The following is a 17,227-nucleotide window of genomic DNA, read 5'->3' on the forward strand; positions in this document are numbered from 1 at the left end:
CCTAAAAACGATCAGCTCGCATCTCCTCTGTGGCGATAAGGTGAGGAGTAAATCGCTCAAGTTCTATGAATCTTCGGGCGTACTGTTCCACTGTTGCGCCCCCTTGGACCAAATCTGAGAACTCTCTCGCCTTTTGCTTCCTTACCGATGCGGGAAAGAAGCGGTCATTAAACTCCTTCTTGAAGCGCTGCCAGGTCACCGCAACGAAAGATCCCAATTCTGATTCCAGCATCACTCTCTTGGTATCCCACCAATCCGAAGCAGTGCCTTGCAAGAGATAGCTGGCGTAGAGTACCTGTTGCACCTCGGTGCATCCACACACCTCAAATGTTCTCTCCAGGTCCCCTTGATCCACTTTCCAGCTCGAAGCGGATCCTCTTCTCCAGTGAAGTGTGGAGTCCTATTGATTGAGCTGAAATATTGCACATTTTAACTATTTAAAACCAATGTATTTTAAATTCATCATGACATTATTATTGGTTTAAAATGAAAAAATGGTTAAAATGAATAAATCAAAGTTGTGATTTTAATTGATTAAAAGCATGAATTTCTGCTTGAATTCTACCAACTATTGATTACTGTGCATTCTGATATGTTCCTCTAGAATTGAGAAACAAAATAAACTGAACTAGGTCGATATTGGAATGGCTTCACATGTCTTCATTTTCGTGATCACAGTTCATTGGACACATATTTTTGCTCTTTGTGCATGAGTTATGAGTTCACATACTTCAAATATATGTATATTTTGTTTATCTTGCATATTTGGTTATGTCTTTCTCTTCTATTGATTCTCTACTTTTCATTTCCATTTGTTCATGCAATGCCTATTCCAGGCCTTTATTCTACAACAAAAAGGTGATTTAATGAAGATATCATGGATCCAAGCATATATGGTGATGAATATAGGCTTAGAGCTTCAAGAGACCAAGTTTAATCAAATCCAACAAAAAGTTTTTGTGTCCACCGAAACTATATGAAGAAGAAGGCTGCTACTCTCCACCAAATTAAACATTAAAAAAAGTCATAAAAGGCTGCTTTCTTTCCATTGAATTAGACAATCGAAATGAAGGAAGAAAGAAAAGAAAACATGTGACAAATTGAAGAGAAGCCGGCTTTGTTGAAGGGTGAAGAACATGTGATGAATTTCGGCTGAAATTGATTGGAAGAATGAGTTTGCAACTTGGGGCAGCTATTTATATATATATATTGCTGGATGAAGAAAAGAAAGGAGAGATGCCTTGCTTGACTCTTGAAGAGAAGTCGGCTGCTTGAGTTTGCAATCAAAGGAAGAAGCCGTGCTTGAGTTTGCAATCAAAGGAAGGAGCCGTGTAAATCAATGGAGACATGTGCTTGAATGAATTGTGAGGGAATTTGGACCGGTCAAAGCAGTAGGTGAATGAAGGAACATGTGCTGAAATTGAAATAACAAATTGAAGAAACCGTGCAAGAGTTAGGCAAGAGTTAGGCAAGAAGTTAGGCATGTTGGACTTGGTTGTTTGGTTTGAATTACTAAACCAATTGAATAAAATAAAGAAAGAGGAATGCAATGGAAGACACGGAAATTGAAGAGGAATGCAATGCAAGACACAAAATAAAGAAAAAGGAATGCAAGTGGCTGAAAATGAGTGTGAAAGCAAGATTGAAGACTTGGTTGTTGGGTGTGAATGCAAAACCAATTGAATCAGAGATGAAGTAGCCAAGATGTTTGGCTATAAAATGAGGTGCACACCGAAGCTTTAAAAGAGAACAATTAGAGAAGGAATTGAGGACAATTGAGGACAACTCAATCTTAGAAAAACACTTGTCAACACACACAATTTTCTGCTATGTACTTGAAAGAATTAGCTCCTTTTTGTCTTAAGAAATTTTGTTTCTCCTTTTAAGTTTCAAAGCTTTGTTGTTTTAGCATTTTTTTAGTGTATTAATATTTGTTCTAGAATTGTATTTCATTGAGTGTAATACCTTAATTTCCATTAAGTTACTAGTTTGTTTCATTTCTAGTTTGTTTCATTTCTAGTTTGTTTCATTACTAGTTTGTTTCATTATTAGTTTGTTTCATTACTAGTTTGTTTCATTATTAGTTTCTTTCATACAATAAAAGAAATTGTTTTAGAAGTTTTTAATCAAGTGTGCTATTTTGTTTCATAAAGAATTGCTTTAGAAGTTCTAAATTAATTGTGTTACCTTAATTTATTGCAAGAAAGGTTTGGTTTTAAGCTTTTGTTTTTGTTTTTAATTTTTCTGAACATCATACGTAGAGAGCAGAGGAATTGTTCTAGAGTTTTTATACGTAAGAAATTGTTCCTTTTCGTTTCAAATTTCAATTGAATCGTGAAAGGACGTTTTCTTTTAGACTTTTCGTTCCCTATTTTATTTAACTTCAGTTTAAAGTTTATAGAATACTTTTGAGTTTCTGTTTACTTATTTTGTGTTATTTATTTGTCTTACTTCTTTAAGTTTTCATTTAATAGTGATTACAACTGTTATGTGTTATTTTAAGAATTCGTGATTTAATTACAAAAATGAATTCTAGAATCTTGGTTTTGGGTATTTTAAATTTTCCGTTCATGTTTTGTCGATTACTTTCTAATTTAGTTTAATGCTTAATTTAGTTTTATTAAATTCTGAGTTTAATTTATAAGTCCTTTACATTCCAATCCAACAAACAAAAAATTTCAAAAGACATGAATCTAGTCCATGACTAGTACCCTTTTCCATCCATTGCATATACCATCATTTTATTTTCTCTTTGTGAAGATTTTCACATTTTTTCAACAAGTTTAATTTTAAGCAACTTTCCCTGAGGAGACGATCTAGGAATTTATTCCTAATTATTACACGACATCCTCCTGCACTTGGGATAGCATTAGTGCTACTCATTTTTGAGTGAGTCACCTATGCGCCAGGAAGCGCTCATAGGTGCACCCGGCTTGCACCATGCTGCTAGTGCACCCGGCTTGCACCATGCTGCTAGGTCCTCCCGGGTAAGGCCAAGGCCCTCCCTAATATGGCCAAGGACCTCCTGGTTGCAGCCAAAATCCTTCTTGTTGCGGACAAGGCCCTCCTTGTGGCGATCAGGGACCCCCTTGTTGTGGCCAAGGCCCTGTCTGTTGTGGCCTATAATTTTGCTGCATAAACTTCGTCATCTGCCGTATGGCTTGAGCTATGGAGTCATCTCTTGATGTATTGTCCTGTGGCTCCTGAGTAGATTTCTTTGGCCTTCCCATTTTCCTGCCACCACAACCTTTGACCCCCTTTCAGAAAACAAAAACAAATAAAACCAACAACCCACAAAAATAGAACCAAAGACCAACACCACATCACAGAAAATAAAAGAAACCAACTTGCAAAAACATAACCAAATAAATAAAACAAACAAACAAGCTCAAACAAATAAAACAAATCAAATAGCTGTACTTAACATAATTTTCAAAACACAACTTTAAAAAGCATTCTGGTACTGCCTACGGGACATGTGGTTTTACCCAGAGCCAAACCGCTCTGATACCACCTGTGGCGCCCCCAAATCCCCACGCACGGACACGGGGAAATCGAGACGTCCGGATGATGACATCCCCCTAACAACATGTGCCAAGTGTGTGCAAAAACAACAACGTGCACGAGAAATACGCAGCGAAAAGCAAGTCAATATCTAAGTACCAGAATTTTTCTTGTTTAAAACAAAGCTATTCCAAATCGTACATAAATAAAATATTACTAAACACGCATATAATATAATATCAAATACAAAGCATAACATCAGCAACCCGGCGGAGCCGCATTCTCGGGCTCAGCCTCCTCTTCCTCATCCTCGAACTCTGCACCAAAAGCTACGGAACCCAAAATGGTACCGCAGGTAAGTAAAACCCAAACACCACCTGATAAAAACACATAGAACTCAAGCAACATGGATGCAAGAAAAGCCAATGCACAAGTCCCGCAAAACCACATTTTTACCACGCACGCCAAAAAAAACCCATTTGGCCCATAAAAACATATCCTCAAAACCAAGCCTCGCCATTATCCCAGATAATGGCCCAAACCACCATTTTCCCAGAAAATGGATCAAAAGCCTCGAAACCAACCTCGCCATTTTCTCAAAAAATGGCCCACATCTGAAAACCATAAAAACGATCCAATTATGCATGCACCATGATCTCCCCTAGGGATCATCCGCACACCCTGGCTCTGTGCCACACCACAGGTAACGACCACGCATGTGACACCTACATGAGTGATGCCCAGACTCGCGCCCAGCGAGTACCTGACCAGGCCATCCTCTAGTCCCCGCCACTCTAAGGACCACGGAGTCGACACGACAGCGTTACCGTATTGTGCGATCCGGTCGTCGCCCTGCGACAACCCAGGGGATGTCACTCAATTTTATCCACTCCCGAATGACCAAAGGAGCTCCACCGAGATAATAACCCATCCCGGCTTGGGCTCGTGAGACACACGCACCCAAAAACCATTCACGCCAGCAAAACAGGATTTCTCAAATAAAATATAATACACGTGCATGCACCATGCAAATGCAATTATCAATACACAAAACAAACAACCAACCATAACACAATAAATCAAGCAACTCCGTCCTCCATCCATCCGACCCCCGAACTCCTCGGACTCAATCCGGAATCAACCAACCAGCAGCAATAAATAAATTGAATGAGCGCTATATATTTAAATCTGAAAATAAGGTTTGGAAAATACTTATAATGCTATACTGTAATTTTAGAAAACACCCGGCGTTGCAAACGGCGGTGAAAAAGCAACGTTACAGTGAAAATTCACTGTGGCCGTGGGTTGTGAAATACCCACTTTTGAACGGGGACAAACCAGGGCTTGGGATTGATAGGGAATGGTCTAGGGATGATTGTGAAGCTATTGGAAATGGTGGTTGGCCGTGGGTGGCGGCAAAAACGGCGGTGGGAGGCCGGATTTCGCAAAAAGGAAAGCTAGCTCATGGGAGCTGTTCCGGTGGTCATTGGAGGCCAGAAATAGGTGGGTTAGGATGGCAAGGGACCGGTGAAGAAGTGGTGAAAAAATGGTGGCCGGAGGTGGAGCGACGGCGGCGGATCGGAGTAAAAACCGTGCAGGCTTTGAAGGGCTTTTCTAGCCAAACGGCCGGCCGGATGGGGGTGGGTTTTGGTGGGGAGGTGCGCCGGAGGGAGAGGAGTCGACCGGTGTGGGCGGTGAGCCACACGGTGGCCGGACGGCGGCGGGTCGAGGCTGAAAGGGCTCCGGCGTGAGAGAGAGAGAGAAGAGAGAGAGACGGGGGGGTCGACGCGGGAAGGGAAAAGAAAAAAAAGAAAAGAAAGAAAAGGAGAAAAAGAAAGGAAAAGAAAGAGGAAAAAAGAGAAAAAGGAAAAAGAAAAAAGAAAAAAGAAAAGAGGTGTAGGGAAGGAAGATGAGGTCTAATCCTCAGTCCGGGAAAACAAAACTAGACAGCTGCAACGAGATTTAAAAACCGTAAAAAGGAAACAAACTAAAAGAAATAAAACACAACATCAATTAAATAAAAAAAACCAATTTTAAAGCGCAATAAATTAAAATAAATAAACTAATATATTAATTAAAATAAAAACAACCATTTCAGCGAAAATACAAGCGAAAGCGGGTCATCACAGAGGTGCTTTGTAATGTAATGCCTACACATCCTGGCCATATTTTGTTGGGGAGACCATGGCAGTATAATAGGAGGGTGATCGATGATGGAATCAAGAATATATGCAGCTTTGTAAAGGATGACAAAACAACCAAACTTGCTCCTTTAACCACAAAAAAGATCCATGAGGACCAACTGAAGCTGAAAGGTAAGGTTGATTAAAAAAAAAAAAAAGAGTGAAATTAAGGTTGACCTAAAATGAAAGAGTGAAAGTGAGGTTGATCAAAAAAGAGAGAGTAAAAGTAAGGTTGTGTGAAAAAGAAAGAGTGAGAGTGAGATTGAGAAAGAATGAAATAGTGAGACCGAAAAAGAGAGTGAGAGGAAAAAAGAGAATGAGGCCAAAACATCAAGAGAAAGAGAACGTGAAAAAGAAAATAGAGAGGTGGCTATGAGTCAAGAAAAAAGAGTGGAGCCACGAGAGAAAAAAGAAAGAGAGACTGCAAAGAGAAAAGGAAAAATAAAAGTGAGTTTTTATGCTAAGGCAAGCTTTTATACTAATGAATTTAACGACTCTTTGTCTAGTGTTGTTGTTTTTTTGTTGCAGGGCTATGAGGTCGTGATTCCTAACGGTGTATTTAGCGGATTGTCACATATTAGAGAGGTAGAGTATTACATTAATTTTATGTCAGGTGCGACAATCCATACCCGACCTTTTTTTGAAGAATGTGAATACTTCACGCACTTGAAAGGATAAGATAAGTTGAACAGAATACATGCCAAGTGGGTGCAATTCATTGAGACATTTTCTCATGTAATCAGGTACACACATGGTAAGGTAAATTTTGTGGTTAATGCATTAGGAAGAAGGTATGTCCTTATCTTCATTTTAGGTGCAAAGTTATTGAGATTTGAATATGATAAGAAATTGCATGCTAATGATGATGGTTTGGCTACTGTATATGGAGTACGTGAGAAATCATTATTTAGTCAGTTCTATAGACTAGATTGGTATTTATTTGAAGAGAATAAACTTTGTGAGCCTATTAGTCTTATGCTTGAGTTGCTTATGCATGGATGTGGTTTGATGGATCATTTTGGTGTAGAGAAGATTTTAGACATGTTGTATGAACGTTTGTGGGTGTATCATTTGCCACCCATTGACTTGTTGCATAAATATTTCTTTTGGTCTAAGATGAAAAGAGACGTCAATCGCATTTGTGGTAGGTTTTACCACAAATCTAAGGTTTAGTCACATGGGTTGTATACACACTTACCCGTTCCTAGTGAGTCATGGGTAGACATTTCTATGGACTTTGTTTTGGGTCTACCTAGGATAAAAAGGGGTAGAGATTCTCTTTATGTAGTTGTGGATAGATTTAGCAAAATGGCACATTTCATTCCATGTTATAAAACTGATGATGCCACAAGCATTACTAACTTGTTTTTTAGGGAGATAGTGCAACTTCATGGTGTGCCTAAGAGTATTGTTTCTGATAGAGATGTTAAATTCCTTAACTACTTTTGGAAGGTTTTGTGGGAAAAATTGGGTACTAAGTTTTTATTTTCCACTACTTGTCATCCATAGACTAATGGATAAACTGAAGTAGTTAATAGGACCTTAACTCAGCTCTTATGCACTTTTGTTCATAAGAATTTAAAAACTTGAGCGGATTGTTTGCCATTTATAGAGTTTGCATATAATAGGACCATGTATACTACTACTTTATATTCTCCTTTTGAAATTGTTTATAGATTTAATCCACTTACTCCTTTAGATTTGATGCTTTTATCTATTTATGACAAGAGTAACTTGAATGGACAAAAGAAGGTAAAGTTAGGAAAGTCACTTCATGAGAGGGTACAGTTTCAAATTGCCCAAAAGAATGAAAAGGTTGCTTCCCAAGCCAATAAAAGGCTAAAGTGTGCCATCTTTGAACCAGGAGATTGGGTTTGGGTTCACATGAGCAAAGAAAGATTCCCAACCCATAGAAACACTAAGTCACATCCTTGAGGAGATGGAACGTTCTAAATTCTTGAGAAAATTAATGACAATTCATATGAAGTGGATCTTCCAGATGAGTAGAATGTGTCTGCTACTTTTAATGTTTCTGATATTTCTCCTTTTAAGAAGAGGGGGAATGATGGGTATCAAGATGGACCTAGTGTTAAAGATCCTTGCAAGTTCTAGATGTATAGACCAATTACATGATCAAGAGCCAAGAAGATTAAGGAGAAAATGTAAGGATTAGTGAAATCCACTTGGGATGAAGTTAGCAAGAGCCCAACACTCAAGATGGGCTTGAAAGAAGGAGAACCAATTTTAATCCATTTGATACAAGCTATGGAAGAGAGCAACATGACTTAAACGCTTTGGGCAGTTGAAGGCTTTTAACTTGTTTAATTCATTTAAAGGATTCATTTTATTAGTTTAGAATAATTGGTTTTATTATGAGAATGACTTAAGGGCATGTTGGAAAAGTTATTATTTTGTTAAACTAAGGTTTAAAGGAGTTACTGTATGCGATACCATTCACGGTGCTGTAGCATAGCATGATACTGTTAACTCAGGAATAGTTTTTGAAGAAATGACTTTATTTTGGCATAGGGTTATTTTTGTTGGGAAGTATCTAAACATCGTTGGCCAGCCACTTCAAGTTTAGACAATTTGATGAATATTTATTGTGAATTGAGTTTTATCTCCTCTTGTTGTTCTTGAAGTTTTGAATTTATCAAAGGTAAATCAAAACGTTTGTGGCGTTCCTTATTTGTAATTTAGGTTCTTGAAACAAGTTCTTTAACGGGTCTAGATTTTGATATAATCTAGGTTCTTGAAACGAGTTCCTCAACGGTTCTACATTCATCCATCCATTGACTTGATTTTAATTTTCTTGGATAAGTTTCCAAATTGATTGTGGGTTCAAGATATTCCAATTCTACTGATTCATATCATATTGGATTGTGGATGCCACTTTTTTCTTCAGCCAGTCCATGATCACATGAGCTTCCTACAATTTCATTTCACAACCCCACTTAATTTATTTTCCAATTCAACCTTATCCCTATTGTTTTTTCAAATCTTTAGCTCTTGATCAGTGGTCACATTAAAAGTTGATCGTGTTTATCTTAGCAAATAAGTATGAGAATACTCTCTTGTAAAAGTTTGCATGGTCCAACCCAATCGATTTCTTTATTGATATCATATAATTAATGCTTTTATCAGTGGTTTCCACCCAATTTAGTTTGATCTTCCTTCTATTTCTTGCTTGTGATCATCTAGGTCTATTTCTTGCATTACTTGGGGACTGTTCAGGATAATCGAGTCCTTTTCCATTTAATTAGTTGTCGATCTAACCACAAATTATTTTGTGCAGGTAATGGGAGAGAAAAACAATCATGTGAAGGGAACTGTTATTTTTTTTTCATATAACTCTAAAATTAAGCCAGCCATAAAAATTTATTATTTTGTGAAACTTGTTCATTTAGTTTAACAAGTTCATATCCATGGTCTGGAAACCGCTTAAAGGCTCAAGGCAGGATTTTTTTTTTTTTTTTTTTTTTTTTTTTTTTTTTTTTTAAGGAAGAGAAGAAATCACATGTCCAAGAGTGATTTCCTCCCAATTTTATTCACCCTCACTTTTGGCGGAGGAAAACCGAAGAAAAACAAGCATACAAAAACCAACATCTCCCAACCCACTACAACCACTACCAACCCCTCAAAACCAACTCTGTTTTTTTTTTTTTAACCAAACACAGACTATCCCCATACAGCTACCTACGAATAGAATACAAGCCAGACTTATCAGTTCTTAAGATACCTTTCAACGACACAGGAACCTCCCGAGACGAGTACCACATCTCATTTCGTCCTTCTGCCCCCAACCGAGCAAGATAATCTGCAGCATAATTACCTTCCCTAAAAATATGTTTGATACTAACATTCAGCCCCTGTAACGAGACCATAACTTCTTCCCAGTAGTCCTCCAAATACCACGTATTGCAGCTATTCTTAGTTACCCAATTTACCACCAACCACGAATCAAGCTCCACCTCAAATTCCACAATACCCTGCTCCTTGACCAGCTGAATCCCATGTAATAATCCCATAAGCTCTGCATAATTATTCGTCCCGTGTCCCAAATGCTTAGCAAAAGCCATCCTCACGTTCCCATCAGCATCCCTCAAAACTCCACCTGCTCCTGCTATTCCTGGATTACCTCTTGAAGAGCCATCTACATTCAACTTCCATTTTCCTGCATCCGGACGAGACCAACGCACTAGACGAGGACAACTCTTCTTCGAAACAGAAATGGGGACCTGCAGCTCGTTTAATATTTTCATATCTCTGACGGACTGCTGCTTAATTGACTTAACCTTCTCTCCTATTTTAGCAACCCAATATTTCAACTGCACCCATATCTGACTCACTGTTTGAATTTTGCCTTCTACCCGAGCCCTGCATCTTGTCATCCAAAGTAACCAAGTAACTACCGCTGGCATTAAACCCAAAATCTGCCCCATCTGTGACCCTTTCTTGGCCTTCCGAAACCAAATATCCACCAAGGCTTTCCACGTCGATGCCGTTACGGTCCCAATCCCAACTTGATTTGCTACTTTTTTCCACAATTCTTTTGCAAATTCACCGGTTGCTAGAACATGATTTAAATCCTCAAACCCACCCTCCAAGCAGCAATTACACTTCGACACTATAGGAATGCCCACTGTTCTCAATTTTGCATCCACGCTCAAGGCATTATTTAATGCCTTCCACATCACCACCGACATATTTTTTGGCAAACATGAATGCCATATCCAGCTCGCCCACCTGGTTTCAGCAGCCCGAACTCTCAAACAATTCCATGCGCTCTTTGACGTAAATTGCCCTGTATTATTTTCCAGCCATATTAGTATGTCATCCCCCTCCGGTCTTTTACGTAAAACCCTTAGAACCTCACCAGTTTTTTCCTCCCCAATTAATTGGACCAACATCTCCTCATCCCATTCGTTTTCTACCCAGCAGTCTTTCACCCTCATATCCGGTCTCACGACATTATCCTGTAGCTCTCCGATTGGCCCCTCATCCATCCATCTATCCCACCAGAAGGACACATTGCCCCTACGTAATTTCCACTTGGACCTACTCAGAACCTCGGGGAGACACGAGTGCACCTTCTTCCAGAACCTCGTACCATTCCCATGCTGAACCAATGATACATGACGGTCTCGAACATATTTGGCTTTGAAAAATTGTGACCATAGCGAATCTTCCGTTAGTAGTTTCCATGCGAACTTCATAAATAAGGATTTTTGTACATCCTGCAAATCCCTAAATCCCATTCCTCCTTCAGCCGTCGGAAGACACAAACTCTCCCAAGACTTCCAATGTTTTCTTGGTTTACCATCCTTGACACCCCAAAAAAAATTACTGAAACTCCTATTCATTTTCCTCACCACAGAAATAGGAATATGCACCGTCGATAGTAAATGAATTGGTAAGCTCATAAGAACTTGTCGCAGCAGTATCACCCTCGCTCCATTAGAGAGAATTTTATTTTGCCATCCCTCAAGTCTACTCTTAATTTTACCAACAATATCATCCAGATGCAATGCCTTCAATCTACCATCAATAATGGGCACTCCTAAATATTTAAACGGTAATTTTCCTTCCACAAACCCCGAGATTCTTAACAATCTTCTCCGACGACTACTCCCTATATGCTTCGAGAAAATAATAGAGGACTTTGAGGAACTAACCTTTTGTCCAGACCATCGTTCATAAATCTTCAGTGTCTTAGAAATTTCTCGCACCGACGCAACTCCCCCATTAGCAAAAATGACAATGTCATCAGCATATAGTAGATGAGAGATCAAAGGAGATTGTCGTGGAAGAGAGAACACACCAATCTGCTTCTCCATGAATTTTTTCCTGAGCAACCGAGTTAACACTTCTTCCACAAGAATAAACAAATAAGGCGACAAAGGATCTCCCTGCCTTAACCCCCGCCCTCCATGAAAAAAACCTTTGGGCACCCCATTCATCACAACTGAGAACCAATTATGAGATATACATCTATTAATCAACTCACAGAAACTAGCAGAAAACCCAAAATGAAGTAGAACATTCAGCAAAAAACTCCAAGATACACTATCATATGCCTTCTCCATATCAATCTTCAAAATAATATTTCCTCCCCGAACAGGTTTATGCAGACTTTGGACTAACTCTTGGGTAAGACTAATATTATCAAAGATGCTCCGACCTGGAATAAATGCCCCTTGTTCCAAAGACACCAATCTCGGTAGTAGTTTAGAAAGCCTACTAACCAAGATTTTTGAACAAATTTTATAAAAAACTGAGCACAAACTTATAGGCCGGAACTTCTCAAAACCAGAAGGAACAGCAACCTTAGGTATCAATACCAAAAAAGAGGCCGAAAAATTTCTGGGGAGCACATTTCCTGAAAAAAAATCCTGCACCGCCCCCACTAGATCCTCACTGACAATATTCCAACAAGATTGGTAAAATCCCGACCCGAATCCATCCGGACCTGGACTACTATCCACTGGGATTGAAAACACAGCCTCCTTTACGCTTTGGATTGAAGGGAGCACTCCTAACAAATTATTTTCCTCCTCTGTGATAATAGGTTGAATAAAATCAAGTAAATTTGGCACCTCTTCCACCTGTTTATACTCCAGAAATTTTCTGAAATATTCTACAGCACCCTCATGAATTTCTTCCGGACTCTTGAGCCATGTACCATCCTGCATTTTCATCTCACGGACCACATTTCTATTTTTACTCTTGAACGACCGAAAGAATTGAGCCGAAGCTTCCCCATCTGTTATCCAAGATTGTTTTGCTTGTTGACGAAGCCGCACTTCCTCTCGATGTGACCACACTTCAAGTTCCGCCTTGGTAACCAAATAATCCTGTTCATCCTCCGCATGAAAATTCACCTGCAGTTTCTCCTCTAATCTGGCCAACCTCTCCTCTAACGCTCCAATCTGTGTTTTAATATTTCCAAAAACCTCTCGGTTCCACACTCTCAATACCGGTTTTAATCTTTTAAGCTTCCGAGCTAATCTCACCATACCGTAATCTGCCATATCATCCTTCCAGGCCCCTTCAATACAACTCATGAAAGATTTATGCGTAACCCACATTTGATGAAACTTGAACGGGGGATAACCATAAGCACGTTGCACCTCCTCCAAACGAATTAACACCGGTGAGTGATCTGAGGTTCTCCTCGATAGATACTGCATGCTGGCCTGCGAAAATACTTCCAGAAAAGTGGCATTAACTAAGGATCGATCCAACCTAGACCATCTCCGAGCCAATCCCTGTTGACCATTGCACCAGGAAAATGGATTTCCTTCCGACCTCAATTCTGATAGCCCAGTCGACTCAATAAATTCATTAAACTCCTCCATCGCTACAACCGGTCTTGCATTTCCTCCTCGCCTCTCCGAGTCATATCTAATCACGTTGAAATCCCCCACTACTATCCAGGGCAGCGTATCGTCCACTCCCTCTCCTAGACCCTGCCACAACACTCTTCTTTCACTTGTCATACATTTTGCATACACCATTGAGCACCTCATTATCCTGTCCCCATCACAAACATTCACCGTAATGTGTTGGTTAGACATATCAATCACAGAAACCTGCATTCCAGCCATCCACATCACCCATAGTTTTCCCCCCACCTCTTCATTCGAAACACTCCCAGCCATATTTAATCTACTTTGTAACATTTTCATACGATTCGTAGAAACAAACGGTTCTGCAACAGCTACTATACTAGGTACAAACTTCTTGACTAATACACTCAACCTCTTCTGAGACGTGTTCACACCCCTCAGGTTCCAGAATAATATATTCTGCATCATAAGTTAATTTTCAAGGGCTTACTAACCACCCTTGTCGATCTCCTAACATCTTTCTTAACTGCCTTTTGACTTATATTTTCAGAATCCGAGCAGCAGGCTTTCCCCTTAGCAAGATCATCAATGCCCAAATTTAATTCCGAATCAGACTGCCCTCGCAATTCAATAATTAACTCCCCTTCCTCCACCTCATCTTTATTCCCCTGTTCTTCGTCAAAACTCATCGTAACATCCTCCTCCTCTACCTGCACCTCTCCTTCCGTGTTAACCCATTCCCCATCCCCATCATTACTCACTACAACCACTTCACCTTCCTTTTGCCCACACTCTGAAATAAGCACTATATTATCTTCTTTCCCATGCAAATCTTCACTCTCCGTTACCACTACATTTTGCCCCATATCACTCTGCACCAACTGTACGTTTATTTGCCTTTCCACCTCCATCCCCGACTCCTGTAAATTCATATTCATTAATGTCTTCTCGCCCTGTATCCCTACCTCGTTCACCCTCAATTGTTTATCTCCCTCTACTGATACCTGCTTTATGTTATTTGCCTCCTCTACCACATTATTTTCTATTTCCTTCACTAAATCCAAAACCGGCTTGTCAGCATTCATCACCACCTCTTTACTACTACCCACCCCTCCCTCCATATTCTTATCCTTCTTTTCCCACGTCATTTTATCTTTACCCTCCCAACCTTTAAGTTTCTTACTCTCTCTCATACACGTTTTCAAATTATGCCCCTGCATGCAACATCTTGTACAATATCTAGGAAGAGATTCAAAGACTACCTGTTGAACCCAACTCGACGGCTGATGAGGAACACCAATCCAGAACCTTTCCACCAGCGGTTTCGAGATATCCATCTTAATACAAACTCTTGCTCCATCCGTCTTCGTAGCACACCGTGTACAATTATCCCTTCGAATGTACTGACCCAGAGGGACCGTAATATTACGTAGAAACGATTCATGATAATAATTCGGAGGCAACCCAGGTAAGAAAATCCAGACCGGAACCACAGACGGTTCCTTCTCCTCAACGTACTCAGTCGACCACTGGAACACTCTATATTGGACTCCATCTATTTCTGACGCTTCCCGAGAGAAACCCTTAATGAAATCTTCCTCATTCGTCATACGTACAAATACGGATCGCGGACTTGCCATCGCTGAAATCACTGGTTGAACAGCCAAACCCCACCTTCTTCTGCAAAAGGCTCTAATATTATCCAAAGAGGGACGTCTGGGCAGAAACTTCAAGACTAACGAAAACTTAAATGGTTGAGCCGAACGCTCAATCTCCTCCTTCGTAAAAGAAACATACGGGATGCCCTCAAAAGTTTTCAACGGACGCAAGGGTACCTCCACCTCCGGAAGAGGTTGAGGTGTTTGCGCCACCAGATCTGCATACGACCGAGCACAGGCCGGGGCCCTCACAATAGCCCCGGCGGCAGCCATGCACGTATCCTCAAACTCAAACCCTAGCAGAGCCAATAGGACACGTAAAAAGATAATTTTGCTCTAGTCGCTCAAGGCAGGATTGCTTTGTTCATTTCTGAAGAAATTGGAGGGATCAATGCTTGTCTTCGCACGCATCAACCTGTCCAGATTGCCCTTGAAATACTTGCTCCCATACATTCGTGCACTGTCAATAAGGATTGTACGATTATGACTTGAACTGGCAACACCAATATCAAGATCTCTATAGTTGAGAAAAGCCTCCCTTGGGGACTTTGATACGTACTGTCTCATCACCTTGTATAGGGCTCTTGAAAGTTTAAGGTAATGGTTCTTAGCTTGTGTACCTTCTTCAACCCACTGCACGAAATGTTGTATCTTGAATATGTTTCCAGCCCTATGCGGGAATGGAGTCTCTGATTCCGAAATCTCACTCATTCTTCCTCCATAAGGATTCCATTGCATCCATCCCTTTTCCCCTTTTTCCATCAATAACTTCCAAATGGATTCTAAACTAATCTTTGGAATTGGTTCCTTAACATAATCAGACTTGCTAGCTTTTGAAGGAGAAATCTGCCTTGGATGGCCAGAGTAAAGCATTCGTGGGAGTTCCGATGAGGAAATCTGCCCAGAAAAGAGTGGACTCAATCCATGTCATTTCACTGCAGTCATCTTGCTGCAATCTTGGTTCGGGAAACCTCACATTCATCAAAGGGATGAGGCTTTTAGATTTTCCCAGAAAGTGTCCAATGAAAGAAACTTGCACCGTCTTCTTCTCTTCCTGACTTCCATTCACCGCTTGTGGCATTGCCCTTATGAAGATTTCTTTTGTTAGTTTATCTGCAACCTGTTGCCAACGATAAACAACATCTGTTGCATTTTGTTCCAATGTTCTTTTAACGTTGAACACTGTCACCATGGATGGAACTCGTACCAACTTTATGGTCCATGAAAGAATGACTCCAAAACTTGCTCCCCCACCTCCTCTAATGGCCCAAAACACATCCTCTCCCATGGATTTTCTGTCGAGGATCGATCCATTGACAGTGACTTTTTGCGCATCGATTATGTTATCGGCAGAGAGACAATACTTTCGCATTAAGTTTCCAAAGCCACCTCCAGAAAAGTGTCCACCCGTGCCTACGCCCGGACAGACCCCAGCAGGGAAAACATGAACTTTACTTTTCTCGGCAATTCTGTAAAAAAGTTCGCCAAGAGTGGCGCCAACCTGAACCCATACAGTCTCGGATGCTATATCAATGTCTAGAGCATGAAATTTGAACATGTCAAGGACTAGAAATGGATGATTCGATACATATGAAAGACCCTCATCGTCATGGCCACCGCTTCGAATCCTCATTTCCAAGTCATAACGTTTTGCACAAATAACAGTTGCTTGGATGTGAGAAATGTGTTTGGCAACTATAATAGCGAGCGGTTTTGGGGTTGCAGATGTTGAAAACCTGCGATTTTGTAAATGGGAGAGTTCAAAACCGAGAGAAAGAGGTATTCTTGGGTGTGTAGATGGCCTGGGAGACTGGGTGGCATGGTGAAGAATTATTTGAAAGGAATTGGAAAAGCATGTGTAGATTAACTTGCTCTGAATTCACATATGAAATTCAGAAAAAAATGGTTGCAAATATGATTGGGATTGAAGGTGGGCGAAGGCATGAGGTCTTCATGATTCTGCTAATTAATTAATTGTTTTGAGCTCGTGGCTATCTTCTGCTCTATTATAAATAGATCTTCTTTGTCCACTGTTTACATGGTTTTTATTTGAAAATAATAATGATACCCATATGTAATTATAATTATTGCCTTTTTCTGATTACTTCAAAAATAGTTTGAAACTACACATTTTGCGTCGATTTTAGGACTAATTTCGGCGACTTTTTTCCGACGTTAAAGCAAGATCTTTTTATTTTTTTGGGAGTGGTGTGCATGTACGTATACCCTAAACAGTAGTTTGTATTTTCTGTCCGTTATTTATTTATATATTTTGTAAGAAAGCTATTTCCTTTCAGTACTACGACGTACTCTGTACGTGTTAGGACGTGCATGTGAGAGTAAAGCCACAATATATGTAAAACCTCAATCAAAACATATCTGGAAACTATGTACTTGTGCGTAGGTAATGTCTCGTGTACAGAACTGTGCGTACGTGCCATATTACGTGCATGAGATCTACGTCTCAAAATCAGTAACTGAAAAGGAAGATAGAATCTCTAAAGGTTTAAATCAGATCTTCTGAACGCTTTTT

General features: G+C 40.0%; 1 pseudogene; it reads right to left on the minus strand.

Moving 5' to 3' along the window:
- Nucleotides 1-15,030: 15,030 nt before the first annotated feature.
- LOC122276901 lies at nucleotides 15,031-16,550 on the minus strand (annotated as a pseudogene).
- Nucleotides 16,551-17,227: the final 677 nt, after the last annotated feature.

Source organism: Carya illinoinensis, chromosome 9 (assembly GCF_018687715.1).
Source record: "Carya illinoinensis cultivar Pawnee chromosome 9, C.illinoinensisPawnee_v1, whole genome shotgun sequence".
Classification (NCBI taxonomy): domain Eukaryota; kingdom Viridiplantae; phylum Streptophyta; class Magnoliopsida; order Fagales; family Juglandaceae; genus Carya; species Carya illinoinensis.